Raw genomic sequence first — 16,598 nt, 5'->3', positions numbered from 1 at the left:
AAAACTGAAATGGCACAATGGATTGACGCTACTTGCCTGAGCACTGAGCGAATAAAACATCTGTTCGAAACCTGTATGTGTAAAATTTTCTATATTTTTTTCAGACACAACGTTAAAATAAGGCTACCAAGATTCCACCGGGGGGGGGGGGGGGGGGGGGCTGTTCCCGTTTAGGTTGCAGTATGCGATGTTTTTAATTCTTAATATCCGCAAAACCAGCCCTGAACAGAGCCAGGAGGTGACGGCCTGACAACGGTACCACTATTCAATTAGTTTCACCGTAATCATTTCCTGCCTTCAGTAAGTGTATGTTACCTTTAGGTTGCGTTCAGAGACACCTCTCGGTAACAATCGCCGTTTAACCCGCTCAGAAGCAACCAGTGAGGAGAAAGAAGTGGCGGGATTCTACCGTTTAGGAGACGGAATTACGCACCCGCTACACTCTTTTTGAGTGGTGAAAATCTACAAATGATGCTCTTTATTAAAAAAAAAAAACAGTCATTCAAAACGGCGAAAGTTTCCATGTAATTTCGGCTGAAATTCTAATGTCGCGCAAAATCGGTATTGAACAGGTTTTGATCTCCTGTCACCTAGCTTTGTGCAGTTGGCTGAAAAGAAATACGCATTTCTCACCAAATGTTTTTTTATATGACTAGCTGAGCGATTCTCAGCGCCATATTGAAAATCGTGCAGCCGGGACAGTCGTTGCCTTGGCATAGGTGCCAGCCATTGCAAGTTATTTCCCTCTTTCAATGTAAAGGAGCATGGTGCAAGCCAAAGGTCAAGCCACGACTGACCATGATTATGGCTATCATGTATAGACACAATGTCATGCTATGCTCGTGTAACGGAGTTGCTATGCAGCTGCTTCACGAGCAAGAGAAGATTTTGTTCGAGGTAATAGCCTCGGGATTAGTGATTTTCTCACTAAAATTTACGTGCGATCGATGGGCTGGTCCTATTGAAATGCGCAAGCATGGCTGTTTGCTGCAACGAATGTCTTCGAACGCTCCTTCGTACATTGTTTGGTTTAGATGCGATCGGACGCGCGCAAATCAAGAACACTCGCGCGCCTATCAATCCTCACTAAAGTTCAGCCCAGAATTTACAGATGCGCATTGAATTGAGCGTAGTTCGAACCCGTCTTCAGACAGCACAGCGTGTTTCTGAAATCCCCCTCAGCGTAGCCTTAAAGGGCAGCTGCAACACTTTTTAAAAAGAAAGAGTTCGGAATACAGATATACAGTTTACGACCCCCTGAACACGAATACGACGTTAAATGTAGTCATAAGTGACCGCAAACTACTTTTTAATCAAAAAAACGTGCACCAACGCCGTGGGGCGTTTTGAAAGTGGCGCTCTTGCCTGTGATTGGTCAAGCGCGCCGTGACGTCAATGACGGCGTGCCATTCAGTGGTAGAGGCGGTCCTAGCGATTGCACATGCACGCACGTGCTTTTCTGTGGATGTATGCTGCTGAACATGCAACGATCACGCTGCTCAGGGGAATATGATATTGAGCCGTACTTGTTCGAACCAGCGGCGGCTTCGGAACAAGGTGACACTGGCGGCAGCGGTGACATGACGAGAGAGGAGACAGCGCTAACATTTTCCCGCATGGAAAATTCACACTGGTAGGTACCGCTGCGCTGCACTGCTGTATGCGCCTGTGATTCGCTCTCAATTGAACCTATCTGCGTTACTCGTGCCCTAAATTTCCTGCCAGGCTCGAACGAAGCAGTGTCACGTCAATGCGCTTGATGTGACGATTGTAAACAAATGAACTCATCCAGACGAGCCGTCGCACCAGTTTTGTTGCGTGAATTTAGTCATTTATATGTCAGCAAGAGCAGCAAAAGTCATGCTCTCAGCTCCCGCAACCTCGAGTACGTATACATTTTAATCTGGCAGGATTTAGCAAATTAACGCGGGAGCGCGGTATCGACGAGAAGCCAGGCCGCTACCTTGCTGCGCACGTGTAATCCCATTTAGAACACCGGTAAAAATACCGAAATGCTAGGACAGCTACAGGCAGTCACGCACTGCCATGTCGCGAGTTTAGCACTCTTCATTTAGCTGCGCTTAACATCGCGACTTTGACCACGGACATCATGCTGCCCCGATTTCTTTTCTTAATTGGGATAGTTTAATTTCCCAGGAGCTCTCCAAGAACCTGAAAATAAGATATTGGCCATAAGATATAAACATGACATAAGAAACTTAATTTAACAAAGCAGAGGCGAGTTTAGGATGTGACGTTCTGACTTCCATTTTAAAAAGTTCATACTTGGCATGTGCAAGCAGAATCGGATCGCCAAGTGCAAAACGTATAGAGGTCCAAAACTGCTCGTTTTTCTGAACAAAACTTTTCATGAGCAAATAAGGGCTGCCTTTCCATTCGTCGATTCAGCAGTGTGATGACTCTTTCGCGCTGCACTGATAGCCTAATCATGAAAAAAAAAAGAAAAGTCCTAATCTCTCACAGTTTTCCAGCCGCGTCAGCGGGCGCCAATGCTGAATAGTTTTACTTTCACCTGTGCCTTCATCTGCCCGGCCACCCATCTGCCCCACAGAACAAAAACGTAAACAGAACAGAAGAGCAATATGATGTATCGGGCCTCTTACTTCGAGTTTTCTTCTTTATGCGAAAGAAGCTCTTGGCGGCGGAGAGGTGCTCTTGTGTGCGAAGACAGAAGGCACAGCACCAGTTTTCAATCGCGCAGATTTGATCGGTATCCCAAAAGATCGCATCAACGACAAGATTTGGTGATAGTCACTGTAGCGAAAATGATCTGAGCAGATCACCGACGATTTTGTTGGCTTGAAATCCTTCCTCTTGACCGCGGCAACCCAAAGCGCCGATAGCTTGCGCTCCTTTGGGAATTTATGAAACGCGACATCCTCTCGGCCGCCAGTGTTCGTGCAGCCATAGGCTGCGCAGAACCACGGCATGGTCGTTCTTTTCGTGAAGAACGGTGCAAGGTGCACTGAAAAAGCTTGCGGTAACGTTCGCAAGAAGAAAACAAGCGCGAGACAAGAAAAAGGTTGCACTGCGTAGCCTACATGCGACAGGTGATGCACGACCTGCTCGGGCAATAGAAGCGGAAGGGAGGTAGACGCCGTCCTTGACGTCACTACCGCCTGTCGTACTCCTGTCGTCTGCTACTGACATCCCCCCTCCAGCGCTGTGCACTGCAGAGAAGCCTGAACGGGGTAGCAACTTTAATCGATGATTACGTCACTATTTCAAAAGCTAAAGCCAAAATATTTCGTATACTTAACATACAAACCCTGCAGATTCGACCCTCTGAAGCGCATCAAATTCTAAAACCGCTTCCCTTTAAAGTAAACTTGAAAAAAACCAACGAAAGACAGGGATCAGGCTGACTTGAAGTTGACATAGAAAGTTGTCCCAACATAGCGGCTCAGGAAAGCGATATGCTGAGCCGAGGCTCGAATTTCGTGCTGGCGACGTTGCTTTCGGAAACTCCAACGCTATGCCGGTGTCCAGCTCTGTTCGAGTGCGGAAATGCTATGGAAGCGTACGACGACCGCCAGTTCATGGCGAGGCAAAATAATTGTAGCCACAATACCTCCACATTCTGCCTGTTTCTGCATTTCAACATACATTGTATACTTCCTTAAACTCTTTTTATCTTGTAGCTGTGCTGGCGTATGTCTTGCGTTTGTACCAGATTGTCACAGATTGTCACTGAAACCCAAGACAGCACACTTCCGAAACTTCAAGAGCTGATTTCCAGCGACGGCTCAATTACTGAGGAGGTTTTTCCGTTGAGGAAAATGGGGAACTTTTCTCAGAGGAGACGGCCAGTGCAGATCCTAGACTGGGAGAATCAGAAATGGAAGAAATCGAGGACTGCACTGCGATGAAGGAATTCAGAGAAAACTTTAAGGAACACGAATTAATTAAAAGTCAGGATAAGGATTCTCCAGTAGAAAATGAGCAGTGCTCTAGGAAGGTACTACTGAAGGTCGAAAAGAAAAGGACGAAAGTCGACAGAATCAAGCGATAACAAAATGATTCTCAACGAGAAGCTCCGTCGAGACAACGATGTCCTGACTATGCAAAGGAAACCGGAGCAAACCTGCCTCGGCCAGCTGTGCGGGAGAAAGTAAGAAAGAAAATAAAATTCGGCACTACTGATGTAGGCAAAGTCGAGCGGAATGGGTCCCGAAGGAAAGCAAGGAAGAATCAGCTGAAGGATTGGAAACGTAAGCGCAAAACGACCTACTCTGACCGAGATCAACAACCCCAAGGTGTTGTGAGGAAGCAGTGTCAAAGCTCCAGTCAGAAATCACACTTAGATGTGAGCAGCATTGTGAACCGCGCTCGTAAGAGAAACTCAGAAGAGAGTAGAAAAGGGAGCAGGACGCGCGAACGAAAGAAAAGCCAGGGCTTTGTGAGAAAGAAAACTGGCATGTCTGAAAGATGGAGAGGAACTGATACGTTCCATGGAGGAAGTGCAATGCGAGTTGGAAATATAGGCGAAAGCATGCCTTAGGTTTGTGCGCTTCGCGTTTGAATAACTTTGTGTTTCTGTGTGGCATGTATATTGACAACAATGAGTTATGTTTGTGAATATCATGGAAGTGATGCGTGAATTGTTTTTTGTGATTGCAGTTCATGAATATTGTGCAATGTATGTGCAATGTGATGTGTACATTTCCCCGTGAAGTTTGTGAGCGCATGCATGTGCGCGCGATGTTCGTGTGTATTGAGGATATTGTAGGACAATATTCTTTACGGGAGGGGCAGTGTCACAAAATCGGCGCACATTTTTACTAAGCTGGCATGGCGCGAAGCCCGCGCGTCGCCGCATAGAAATTTCCACAAAGTTCGAGAAAAGCCTCCTTCCCCGCGCGAGAGAGCGCGTAGCTTTGTACGCTTCGCCGTCGCCCTCTTTCTCATCACCCGGCGATGACTGTGACTCATCAGTCTGGAAGATGCCAGAGCTCTTCAGACATTTCTACGGGTCCTAGCCAACGACGACGCGCGGCTCGACGGAACGAAAAGGGAGCGCTCTGACCAGCGAAGGTAAGTGTGTGTGCGCGCTTGCTTTGGCGCGTCTTAACAGACAGACGCGGCGCGCCCTATTTGTGGAGGCCGCGTCGTTGTGAGTCAGTCAGTCAGTCAGCCAGTGGTTGCGGCGTGTTTGCTAGTGCTTCGACTGGACTCCCGGGGATGACCCGCTGCTGGTAAGCCCACGGAACTGCGAGGGAGCGGCGCTCGTCTTGCATGGCGGCCACATCGTGACTCTCTAGGCGTCGGACTGCAACAGTGCCCGGTGAACAATTTGGTGTTTGTTTATGCGACCCTCTCGTGTTTGATCTGTGCTGTAAAGCCTCTGTGTTATTGAATACCTCTGTAGGTGCATGCTTAGCGTTTGTTTTTTTTGTGAACCTCTCGTCTGTACACCAGAATAATGGCCTGGGGGGCGAGTTGGTGCATGATGGAATTGAACGGCGGCGCAACACGGAAACGGACACAGACAAGAAGGCGGGGGGGGGGGGGGGGGGTGTCCGGTGCGCATGTGGTGTCCCCTTCTTGTCTGTGTCCGTTTCCGTGTTGCGCCGCCGTTCAATTCTCTCGTCTGTACACTTTTAGTGTTTGTATGTTCCTCTGTATCATCTCTTGCTGTGTATAAAGTGTGTTTTGATTGTTACTTCTGACTTCGACTCTTACTCTGGCTTGAACCGGCGAAAGCTGGGCACCAAACGGCCACCCCGTTCTGTCCCTACAAGGTAGTTGAATTCCGGCTGAGCTTGCCACGCAAGTCGAGGGCATCTCCTTTGCGACCGGAACAGCTACCCCCACTCACTCTAAGGGTGTCTGGGAGTGTGCGCACCGTTAAGGGCGCATCGTTAATAATACCCCCATAATTATTAACGGGTGACAGAGATCATTTCACGTCTGATATGTTATGTTCGTACCCTTCTTTGTCTTGTTTGTCATCCCATGTTTAGTGGCCATGGGCCCCATGAAGGCCAGTTACAGGCTTTTATTTATGGTCTTAAGTATCTCTAATCTTCATATTGGTAAAATTAATTAAAATGAAAAATAAATATCGCTTCATCAATAAGACTGTGCAAGCGCTCCTCGCACAATTATTGTTTCAATAGGCCGCGACAACCGAGGACTACCCCATGTCGCGGATGCCGTAGCTGCTCTTCACTCTGTGGTTTACGGTGCCGGCATATTTCAGACTGTTTGTGAAGACGTCGTCAATGTCTGGTAAAGAAAGATAGGCCGCACTACCGCGGCTGTTAGGCGGCTCATGTCAAGACCTAGTTCACTTTACACCAGCGTGCAACTATTCTAGTGTGATGAGGGACTTTCCCTTTCCCTGTGTCGCCGGGCGCATTGAATGCAGGTGGCGACAACGCGGAAGCGTACTGCAGTCGAAAATGACTGCTTTACATCAGTGCGCAGGTTTTAAGTACGTTTTACACTGGAAAAATCTCAGCTTCAATAAATAGTAGTCAATCAATCTTTATTTTAATACGCGCAGAAACAACCATCTGATGCTGGTACTGCAGTACCAATAAGAATACAAATCAGCTGGTGGTTTAACTTTGGTTAACCTTTGAGGTAGGCGAAAGCTGCACGTACCTGGCTACGCTCATTGCCAAGCTTGGATTGAACACATTGCGCGTTTCTCAAAACGTAAATCCAGTTCTTCATCGGTTTCTTCGGCATGCATGCCGCCTTTTCAGAGCCTCAATCGGACGCGTCTTCTTCACATTCCGACGTGCTACTAAAGCAGTGTTCGTCTTCCTCCGTCGCAAACAGTGTTGTAACCTAGGCAGGAGCCCGAGGCTCCTATTTATACACGTACCGCGCCTCTATTTTCACGTCACCCTAACGACACCTCACGTGACCTTGACAATTATCACGGGCCACTTCGAGGTCTACGTGGCTCCCCCCCAAGGTTACATGGCGACAACCAAGCTTAACACAGAACTTTGACAAGTAATTCTCGTGACCTTGACCTTGACAGACGTCATGGGCCGCTTGGTGGCCTGCGTGACTGTCCCAAAGTCACATGGCGAACACCAGGCTTAAGGCAGACGTTTTACCTCTAGATCTCCCTCAAGGTGAAAACGATGCATACCCGACGGCTCCATCCACCTGCCATAGTGGAGCTTTCGCTTCAAAATGAACACGAAATAATTACATACACAGGTAGAATACAAAAGAAGGAACAAATAACACATTAAATGGAATTAATATAAAATGAGTCACGTAGGCAATGAAGGTAGTCGCCAAGATGTCTTTAAGAACATAACACAAAAAGCATCGAAAAGATTAAGGAACAAAACTCAGTCAAATACAATACCTACAATCACTGAAAGCGATAAAGAGGATCAGACCAAGAAAACATCCGAACGCTTGAAGTGCAACTTGTGACCCAGCTGGGTGTAGCACCACAAGGCCATGAATCTTTGATCTTTGGGTGAATTTTGATCTTGACCTTGCAAACTTGGAGCTGACGAGAGAGTGGAAGTGGAAGAAGCATGTTATTACACAGGGTTAAAGTAACAATATCAATAAAAACAGGCTAAAAACATATTTCATAATTTATTAATAATGACGAAAATAATTTGTTCACATGAAGGGAAATGCGCAGTATCGTCACACTTGTTTCTGTGGAAACCTGAACCCCGCCGCAAAGGAAGAGAGGGAGATGGGAGTGAAAGCGGATAGGGAGAAAGAGGTACCGTAGTGGAGGGCCGCGTCGAAGCGCCTGAATTTTTTTACGCCGGCAGTTGCCGTCCGTGGCGGCCTTGTTATCTTCGTGAGGAGTTGCATAATAATGGCGTTGTTGGCCAGTTCGAGCAGTCTTCTTCTGCCATGGCGTATAACTCGCAAAGCTATCGCTTTTACGCGAGGAACTTCCCATCTCTACTTTTATCACGCTCCATTGCGCGGTATTAGCAGCTCTCAATTGTTGGCGGCAGTAAAATGCAGTTCGATTTTGCAAGTCAGCAAGTTGTTGTTCCTGCAGGACATGAGCAGCCACTAGTTCGGATTGACGCAAAAATTATGGTGTAGATAAAAAGCTTTCATTCATTGTACGTAACTTCCGGAGTCTGCTTAGCAAACAAGGCGCGCTCAGCACACTCATTGGATGTTGTGAGGCGGATATAGTCCTGGGAACGGAAACTTGGTTGCATCTTGACATCGACAATAGGGAACTTTGTTTGTTTCAAACTTTCTCTGTATTTAAGAAAGACTGGTGCGTGTCACGTGGTGGCGAATTTTAATTGCTATGAAAACCAATATCCATAGCTACCTTGCTCGATAGCCCTTGGCGCATTGAAATTTTGTGGCTTGCATTGCGACTGCGTGATTTTGTTACTTGTGTCGTCGGCGTTTGCTACCGACCACCAGATTCACCTGGTAATTTTAATAATGATCTGAATTAATCACTGAGAATTATACATGACAAATCAGTTCAGTTCAGTTCAGTCGTTCAGTCGTGTCCGACTGTTCGTGACCCTATGGACCATGTCACGCCACGCTTTCCGTTCTCTCACTATCTTCCTAACATCACATAACTTCATCTACAGTGCCTCGAGGATGCCATCTGAGCATCGCGTTCGCTGCCTACCCCTTCTCCGGCGACCCTCAACCTTTCCCAACATCAAATCTTTCTCCAGCGACTCCTCTCTTCTCATCAAATGACCAAAGTAGCTGAGCTTTAACTTTAGAATTTGACCCTGCAATGAGCAGTCAGGGTTTATGGTCGACAATATCGACTGATTTGACCTTCTGGCAGTCCAAGGAACTCTCAAGAGTCTTCGCCAGCACCACAATTCAAATGCGTCAATTCTTCGGCGGTCAGCCTTTTTCACAGTCCAACTCTCGCATCCATACATCAGAACTGGGAAGACCATAGCACGAGTTATACGGATCTTGGTTGGCAGACTAATGTCACTGCTCTTTACTAGGCGGTCAAGGCTAACCATTGCTCTCTTTCCCAGAAGCAGTGTCGTCACTTTTCGTAAGCGGTAGCACAAATCAGTGTGAATAACAGAAATCGCAGTCACTGTATCAATCAAATCTTCGACGAATAATCCTTCAGCGAAAACAGAAATCATATTGTGCGGGCGATCAGGAGGACCTTTAGTAAGTTCGTAGCTTGCAGTTTGACCTCCGGCAACTGCATCACTTAGTTTTCCGAATGTCGGACAGGGAGAGTTGTTGCGGGACGGAGAGGGGAAACTGAGTGGCGGTATGGGGATCGGGAGCGGCATCGAGATACATGGGCCCCACTAGGTTCAGACGAGGACACTGGAGGCGGAGAGGACCGACGAGGTCGGCTGGCAATAGACCGGCGTTGATAATAGGAAGTTGAAGGCAGATCACAGTGGTTATTCTCGCCATTTTAGAAGGCAGTTCAGTTTCGAAAGCATCGTAACCACGGCGCTCGTTCTGAAGGTGGCGGCGATAGAAGCGGGATATATGTCCTCTAATGCCACAGTAGTAGCAGATGGTCGGGTGGAGCGCCAAGGTGCGTAATAGTGTGATGCAGGTTGAGCCGTCGCCATTCAACTGATGTGATTGCAGGGCGGTGCCAGTCGGGGCGGGGGAACAAAAGTAGGGGGGATGCTGTGACGTGGGTGTAAGTCGGCGCTGGGCGGGGGGCAGGAGGGACGGATGCCAGAGGTTGGGTGATAGTTGCCAACTCTTCTTTAATGATGCTGCGGAGACCGGCGTCATTAGAAGTTGTGGAAGAATGATCGCACCCTTGTCGACAGAGAGGCTTGAGAGCTTGGAGCTGCTCGCGGATGGTTGCTCGAATTAGTGCCCGCATATCGAGGTGAGCAGAGTTCGGGCCTGTAGCGATGCCGGGGTGCAATTGGGAGGACTGCAGCTGGTCGAGGCTTTGGCAGGTCGTAATATTGGAATCAACAATTGAAGAATACTGGGTAACTAGGGTGTCATAAGCCACAGAATTGGTTCCTTTCAAGAAGTGGGGTACACGTTCAGGTTCCGGAATGGTGGGACTAATACGCCGGCAAAGTATGGCCTTATATGTAAGACGCATACGACTCATCGGGACATTGAAGGCGGGAAGCAAGCTTGTTCTTCGCGATCTCAGCCGAACTGCCGGGTCGGCGAAGTATTGGCGGAACTACTGTTTAAATGTGGCCCCATTATTGGTGGGGGGTCGTGATTAACAAGCCAGTTTCTGGCGACCTCATTGAGGTAGAAAGAAACATTTAAAAATTTTAGAGCATCGTCCAACCGGTTGGAGGTACTGCAGTGTTCATAGGAGTCGAGCCAGTCATCGAAGGTCTTCATCGCGACGAGAAGCGAACAGCGGCGGGTCGCGTTGTCGTGTGGGCACAGCCGGCGGGGAAGGTGCAGTCGAGGCAGAGGTTCCTACCGGTTGCTGGGTACTCTTGGTAGACACAATGAGGCTGGTAGGTGCTAAACAGCGACCGGAACGTAGCTCCAGCGAGAGGCAGGGTACAAGGAAGCAAGTGGATCAAGTCTCACCTCCACCACTTGTGGGAGAAGGCCAGGTTGAGACGGCAAGGTCGAGACGGCAAGGCAAGGGAAGCGTGTCTGGCGTTTATACCGAAAGACAACCGAGGCGCGTGCCACCGGTGGCGCCGCAGGATGATGACGATGGTATGTACACGTGAAAGAAGAAGATCCATGTAAGGCTATGAAAAATATCCCACTGACAATAAGAACCTGCCAGTGATAACTGCTAAACAACATACATTCAGCTAACGTTGGTGCGGTAATGCGAGCCAGTAGCAAAACTGGCAACAAGGAAGCCTATGGGGAGTGGATCGGAGGCTTTGCAGAATGCGACACACGTCTTGAGGTTAATAAAATGTCACTTTCAGCACAGAATTAGAGAGACGTAGCGAGACGACGTTGGTGTAAACGTGCACCCACACAGCATGCCACCGCTTTTGCGACGTGTCCGGGAGGCCGAGCCGCGAAGCGCAACTTTGCCACGTCGCCTCAAAGTGGGCACACACAGTGGCTATTAGATTCCTAACGAACACGCCGTGTTCGCATTCCGGTAGAGGTCTACCATGACCAGCGCGACGAAATAATCTTTGATATATATAACCCACTTTGCACGCAGACGCTTGTAAAAGACAGCACAAAATTTTGGAGGTCGCTGACACACCCACAACAAGGCCCAGATATCTATCTCGCCCATACCGCGACTAAAAAGGCTGCGGTCTCCCATCACAAACCTACGCAGTGGATAATAAGTTACCGAGAGAAATCGCTAAAAACAACTTATAATAAAATAAGAAATGATAGAAGTTTTTTTCTGAAGCAAAAAAAAAAACTTCCTTCATTTATGCGTGTGAATATTATACTTATATAGTTTCTAGCTATTTGGTGTATTGTTACTTTTTGTACTTTATTATTTGGGATCACAGCTGGCAGGGACCCTTTGTATCTTTCATTACCATCATCGAGTTGATGCCGCTAGTAATAGGGTTTTGTATGCGTTTTGTTCTTAGTAACGCAAACTGTTGCATTGACTTCGCTCTCGTCGCCAGATAACGTAGCTTATCAGGACGACATAGTGGGAACAAAGCGACCCGTTTATTCACGAGCAGGTTGCAATATACGAGACGTTACTTGTGCAGCCATGCGCTCAAGATCAAGCAGCTTTTCCGCCGTTGATAGCGCGATCACGCGCTATAACACTCATTTGGCCACAGCGCATGCGAACGGGGCAAACTACAAAGTTTACACACTGGCAATCGCTATCAACAAAGGTGTATTGAAGAAACGAAACAAATATATGGGCGTGGAAATTGTGAGTGCAAGAAAGTTAAAAAACTACACCTAGGAAGAAAGATAGCTCAATTCCTTCTCAGATAACACTATGCTGATGCCTTTGGTGGGGTGAGTGCATGTAAATGTGGAAGGTCTCCATTACCTCGCGCGACGCCTTATCCTGATGGCGAAAATGAATGCGCGTTTTTTTAGAGTTTGGGGCCCAGCTGCACTTCTTGCACTAAAGCGTGGACGGGGAAAAAGGTTCCCATTTTGCTCCCCGTTCTTCATTTATGTTTTATTTATTTGCAACGTACTGCTAGCCTCGGCTGAGGCTATCGCAGGTTTTGGAGATTTTATTATATAAAAGCAACAAGCAAAAAGATGGTATATGGTTTGTGGGGTTTAACGTCCCAAAGCGACTCAGGCTATGAGAGACGCCGTAGTGGAGGACTCCGGAAATTTTGACCACTTGGGGTTCTTTAACGTGCACTGACATCGCACATGGAACAGAAATTGTAGGTGCCCTTCAGGAACAAAACAAAGCAACAAAACACATCGAACAATTCGAACCAGTGACTTAAAACTAGTCAAATAACGGAATGTTAAAATAAAACACACACTAGGGTACAATTATCATATTGAACAACACTCACATCAATGAAGCGATCGAAATAACTTGTCTTTACGAATCATAAACAAAACTACAAAACTTAGAGATGAATGATGAAAGCGTAGTAGTCTTGACAATATCATCGGGCAGAGAATTCCATTCTCTAACCGCTTGGGGAAAGAATGAATACCTAAACGTATGATTGTTGAACGTATATTTATTTAAATGTTTAGAATGTTTCTTACGTGTATTGCGTGGAGTCGAAGGGTACAAGAAACGACTGGCGTCCATTTTGAGGGAACCACTTAAAAGGAGGAATAAAAACTTAAGGCGCATGAACTTGGCACGATATTTGGAATGCCAGCTTGATTCAACAGTTCGGTCGGTGAATCACCACGTCTATATTTACTGTATATTAATCCTTTTTTCATGTTTTTCATGCTTTCATTTTCAATTCCTGGAGTGGGCTGCTGTGTGTGATAGTTTATCCTTTTGCCTTATGTTTCATGTTCCATCAAACGCTTATTTACACACCTTCCGGTCCATGAGATGTAAGCTACCTTAAAGCGTGCACAAAAGTGTTTCATGGAACGTGAAGACACAAGTAAAAAGATAAACTATCACACACAGCCATCCACTGCAGGAATTGCAAATGCAAACACGAAAACGGATTACGAAGAACGGAGAGCAAAATGGGGACCCTTACGTCCAGTCCAATTCTCGGTTCAAGAATTCCAAATGTGCCCCAAACATAAAAACACGCGCATTATTTTCCGCCACCAGGATAAGGCAACACGCGAAGTAATTAGGGCAGTCCACATCTACACCCGCTAGTAGGCAAAAATGTCACCGGACAAAATGCCCCGGAAGATAAAGCAGCAGAATAAAAGTCCCCAAGCCAAACATTTGGCATACAAATGAATCCTTTCGGAAGTCGCTTCGCAAAAAAAAAAACATTATGGTCTCCAATTTTTCTTTAAAGGAGCCCTGAACAGAAAAGTGAAGTGGGCTTGCATCGATAGAACACCAGTTACTGATCACTAGGAGACCACTCTTACTGAAAACAAAGTTCTACTAAGACAGAAATAAGCCATAGAGATACAGGTATCGCTGCCACACCTAAAACAGTCGAAGCTCGCCACTACGGGTCTCGTGACGCGCTGTATATCTCGGAGCCTGTCAAATTTTTACCTACGCTGTATGTTTGAATCGAGTAGCAGGTTTTGTCTCAAGCCTAATAACATGCTTTTATCACGTGCAGACGACGGCGAAAAGGCAACTTAAATGGGACAAGGCCAGGAGAAGTATACTTGGTGGCGTCACGGGTGCCTTGTTTTTAGTTTTGTAGATGTTCCGGAGCAGGCGTGCTCGCATAGTGCTCGCAGCAGAAACGGCTCAGTGGTCTTCGGAAGATCGTGTTTCGCCGCGCACCTGCGCCGCTCCAGCCCGCAAAAGCCATCGCATGATCTGTGGGGTTGAAGCCAACGGTCGCTGCGAAACCTTCGAACGTTGTCGGATTCAGAAACTGGATCCATGGCTGGTGCAAGTGAAACTATGTTCACGACGGCACGACGCAAAGGCCGATGGTAACCTTCATGCTTTCCTTTCGGCTGTGACTAGACCCCACCGCTAGCGTGGTGGGGTCTTCAGCGCGCATAATATGGCCTGAGGCGTACAACATGCAAAATTTCTGGATGCATTCGGCACCGCTGCGATGCTGGCGCGTCTTCGGGAACGACCTCTTAGTTCAATTGTCCTAGTCGGTGAAGCACCTTCTACGGGCCGAAGTATCGGCGTAAAAGATTTTAGCTCAGTCCGTGGCGGCGAATCGGCGTCCAAACCCAGACTTGATCTCCCGGCTTGTACTCAGCATCGTGTCATCGTAAGTTGTAACGTCAGGCGTTGGTTCGTTGCTGATCTTTAATGCGCATTTGGGCGAGTCTTCGGGCTTCCTCTGCACGTTGAAGGTAGGCGGCGACGTCCAGGTTCTTCTCACCGGTTACGTGTGGCAGCATTGCGTCGAACGTCGTCGTGGGCTCCCTTCGGCTTGACTTCGGTTTTTGTTAAGGACCTGCTAACGTAGGCGATTACTTTCTCCTGTCCGGCACTCTTCTGGACGAGAACGGCTCCTAGGCGGATACTGCTCGCGCTAGTGAGAATTTCGGTCTCGGCGTTTTCATCAAATTGGCACAGGACAGGAGGGGACTGCAGGCGGCGCTTAAGTTCGTAGAAGGCTACTTCTCGTGGCGCTTCCCATTTAAAAGGCCTTTGTAAGCTCCGTCAACGGTTCGGCGATGCGCGAAAAGTCCCTGACAAATCATCGTTAATAAGCGCACAGCCCAAGGAACCGGCTTTCTTGTCGGCGGGCGGTGGAAAGTGCGCGATCGCAGCCCTTTTCTCATGGTTAGGGCGAACACCACCTTTGCTAACGATTTGACCCAGGAACCGTAGTTACTCATAGGCAAAGTGGCATTTCTCCGCTTTTAACGTTAGCCCTGATGAATTGATAGCTTCTAGCACTGTCCGAAGCATTTTTAGGTGCTGTTCAAAGCTAGAGGAGTAGACAATGACATCATCCAAGTACACCAAACAATAATAGTGTCGCACGCTGAGCTATTTGGTAACACATCTCTTGGAAGAAGGCAGCAGAGCAGGTAACAACACATAGCGTAAGAGGCACACACACGCACACAAGGACAATGCTGCACTGACACCTTCTTCTTCTCCTTCGTTATCATGCACATAACTACAGTATATTAGCTAGAAATCGCACATCTTTTTCCTTCACGTCTGCAGCCAACTTCTTTCTTGTCTTTAACATCCTGCCACTTTGCGCAACAATTCCCTTCCGTCTTCAACAAAACCAATAATCGCATGCTGACACATTGCTCTCCCAAGTCACAGATTGCATATGCTTCATAAATGTCCCTTGCTAACTTGTCCTTCATCCTTTTCATAACCTCAACATTGTGAAGTTCAGCAGGACATCTTTGGTCTCCACAACCAACACAGTCTTTGCAGTGCACAGCGAGATTAGTGCCAGACTTGTCCGATATTGCTCTCAACGTCGGCTCTCGACAAATCATGCCACCACCGTGTTAAAAAAGGTTTTCTAAGCCAGACTAAGAGGCTTCTGGAGGCAGGGTATCCTGAGCCTTTGCTGTGTAGCATAATAGAAAGCATTCTCCTGCCGATCAAGCGGAGGATTCGAGAAGAAAACCTTACTCAAGCAAACAAGTGGGCAGTGGCACCATATATGCATAGCTTCACACATAATCTAATGAAGATTGGTCAAAGACACGGCATCCGGATTATTCCAACGACACCAAACAGAGCTAAAGGGATTTGTGTGCAGGTTAACAACCGGAACTTCAACTCTGGATGCAAAACTTCGCACCGGACTAGGTACTAAGTTTATTCAGGGGGTTGTTTATGAGATTGTCTTGCATTGTGGAAAGAAATATATTGGACAGGCAGGAAGATGTCTCAATGACAGGATTAGAGAGCACGCTATGGCAATATCGGACAAGTCTGGCACTAATCTCGCTGTGCACTGCAAGGACTGCGTTGATTGTAGAGACCAAAAATGTCCGGCTGACCTTCACAATGTTAAGGTTATGAAAAGGATGAAGGACAAGTTAGCAAGGGAGGTTTATGAAGCATATGCAATCTGTGACTTGGGAGACCAATGTGTCAGTATGCCATCAGTGGTTTTGTTGAAGAAGGAAGTAGAATTTTTGCGCAAACCGGCAGGATGTTATAGACAAGGAGGAAGTTGGCTGCAGATGTAAAGTGAACGAAGAAGATATGCTGTTTCTAGATAATATAAGAATATAAGCTAATATAAGAATTTTATGCGGCTTCATTTAAAAAAACTATTCGTATAGCACAGGATGAGTACAATGCTAATATGAATATTTATCTCTCTAATCCAATTAATCGGAAGGCATTGTATAGGTTCATGGAACGCAACCAAAGTTCTTCTCCACCACATGTAACCGAGTCAGAGGTGTTATCACCCAATGAAGCAAAAGAGAAACTTGAACAAATTGCGAACGGTCTTGCTATTCGCTTTCAAGCGCAAACGGTGGCTCCTTTACTTCGACCTACGCCACGTGCTGATTTCGTTGCAGTTGAGCCACCGGAATTGCATTGTACAGCGGCTACTCTGAAACCTGCAGCTCCTGGGTGTGACGAT

Source organism: Amblyomma maculatum, chromosome 3 (genome assembly GCF_055883805.1).
Source record: "Amblyomma maculatum isolate TAMU_Amacu chromosome 3, ASM5588380v1, whole genome shotgun sequence".
NCBI lineage: Eukaryota > Metazoa > Arthropoda > Arachnida > Ixodida > Ixodidae > Amblyomma > Amblyomma maculatum.
This window is presented reverse-complemented; position numbering follows the sequence as displayed.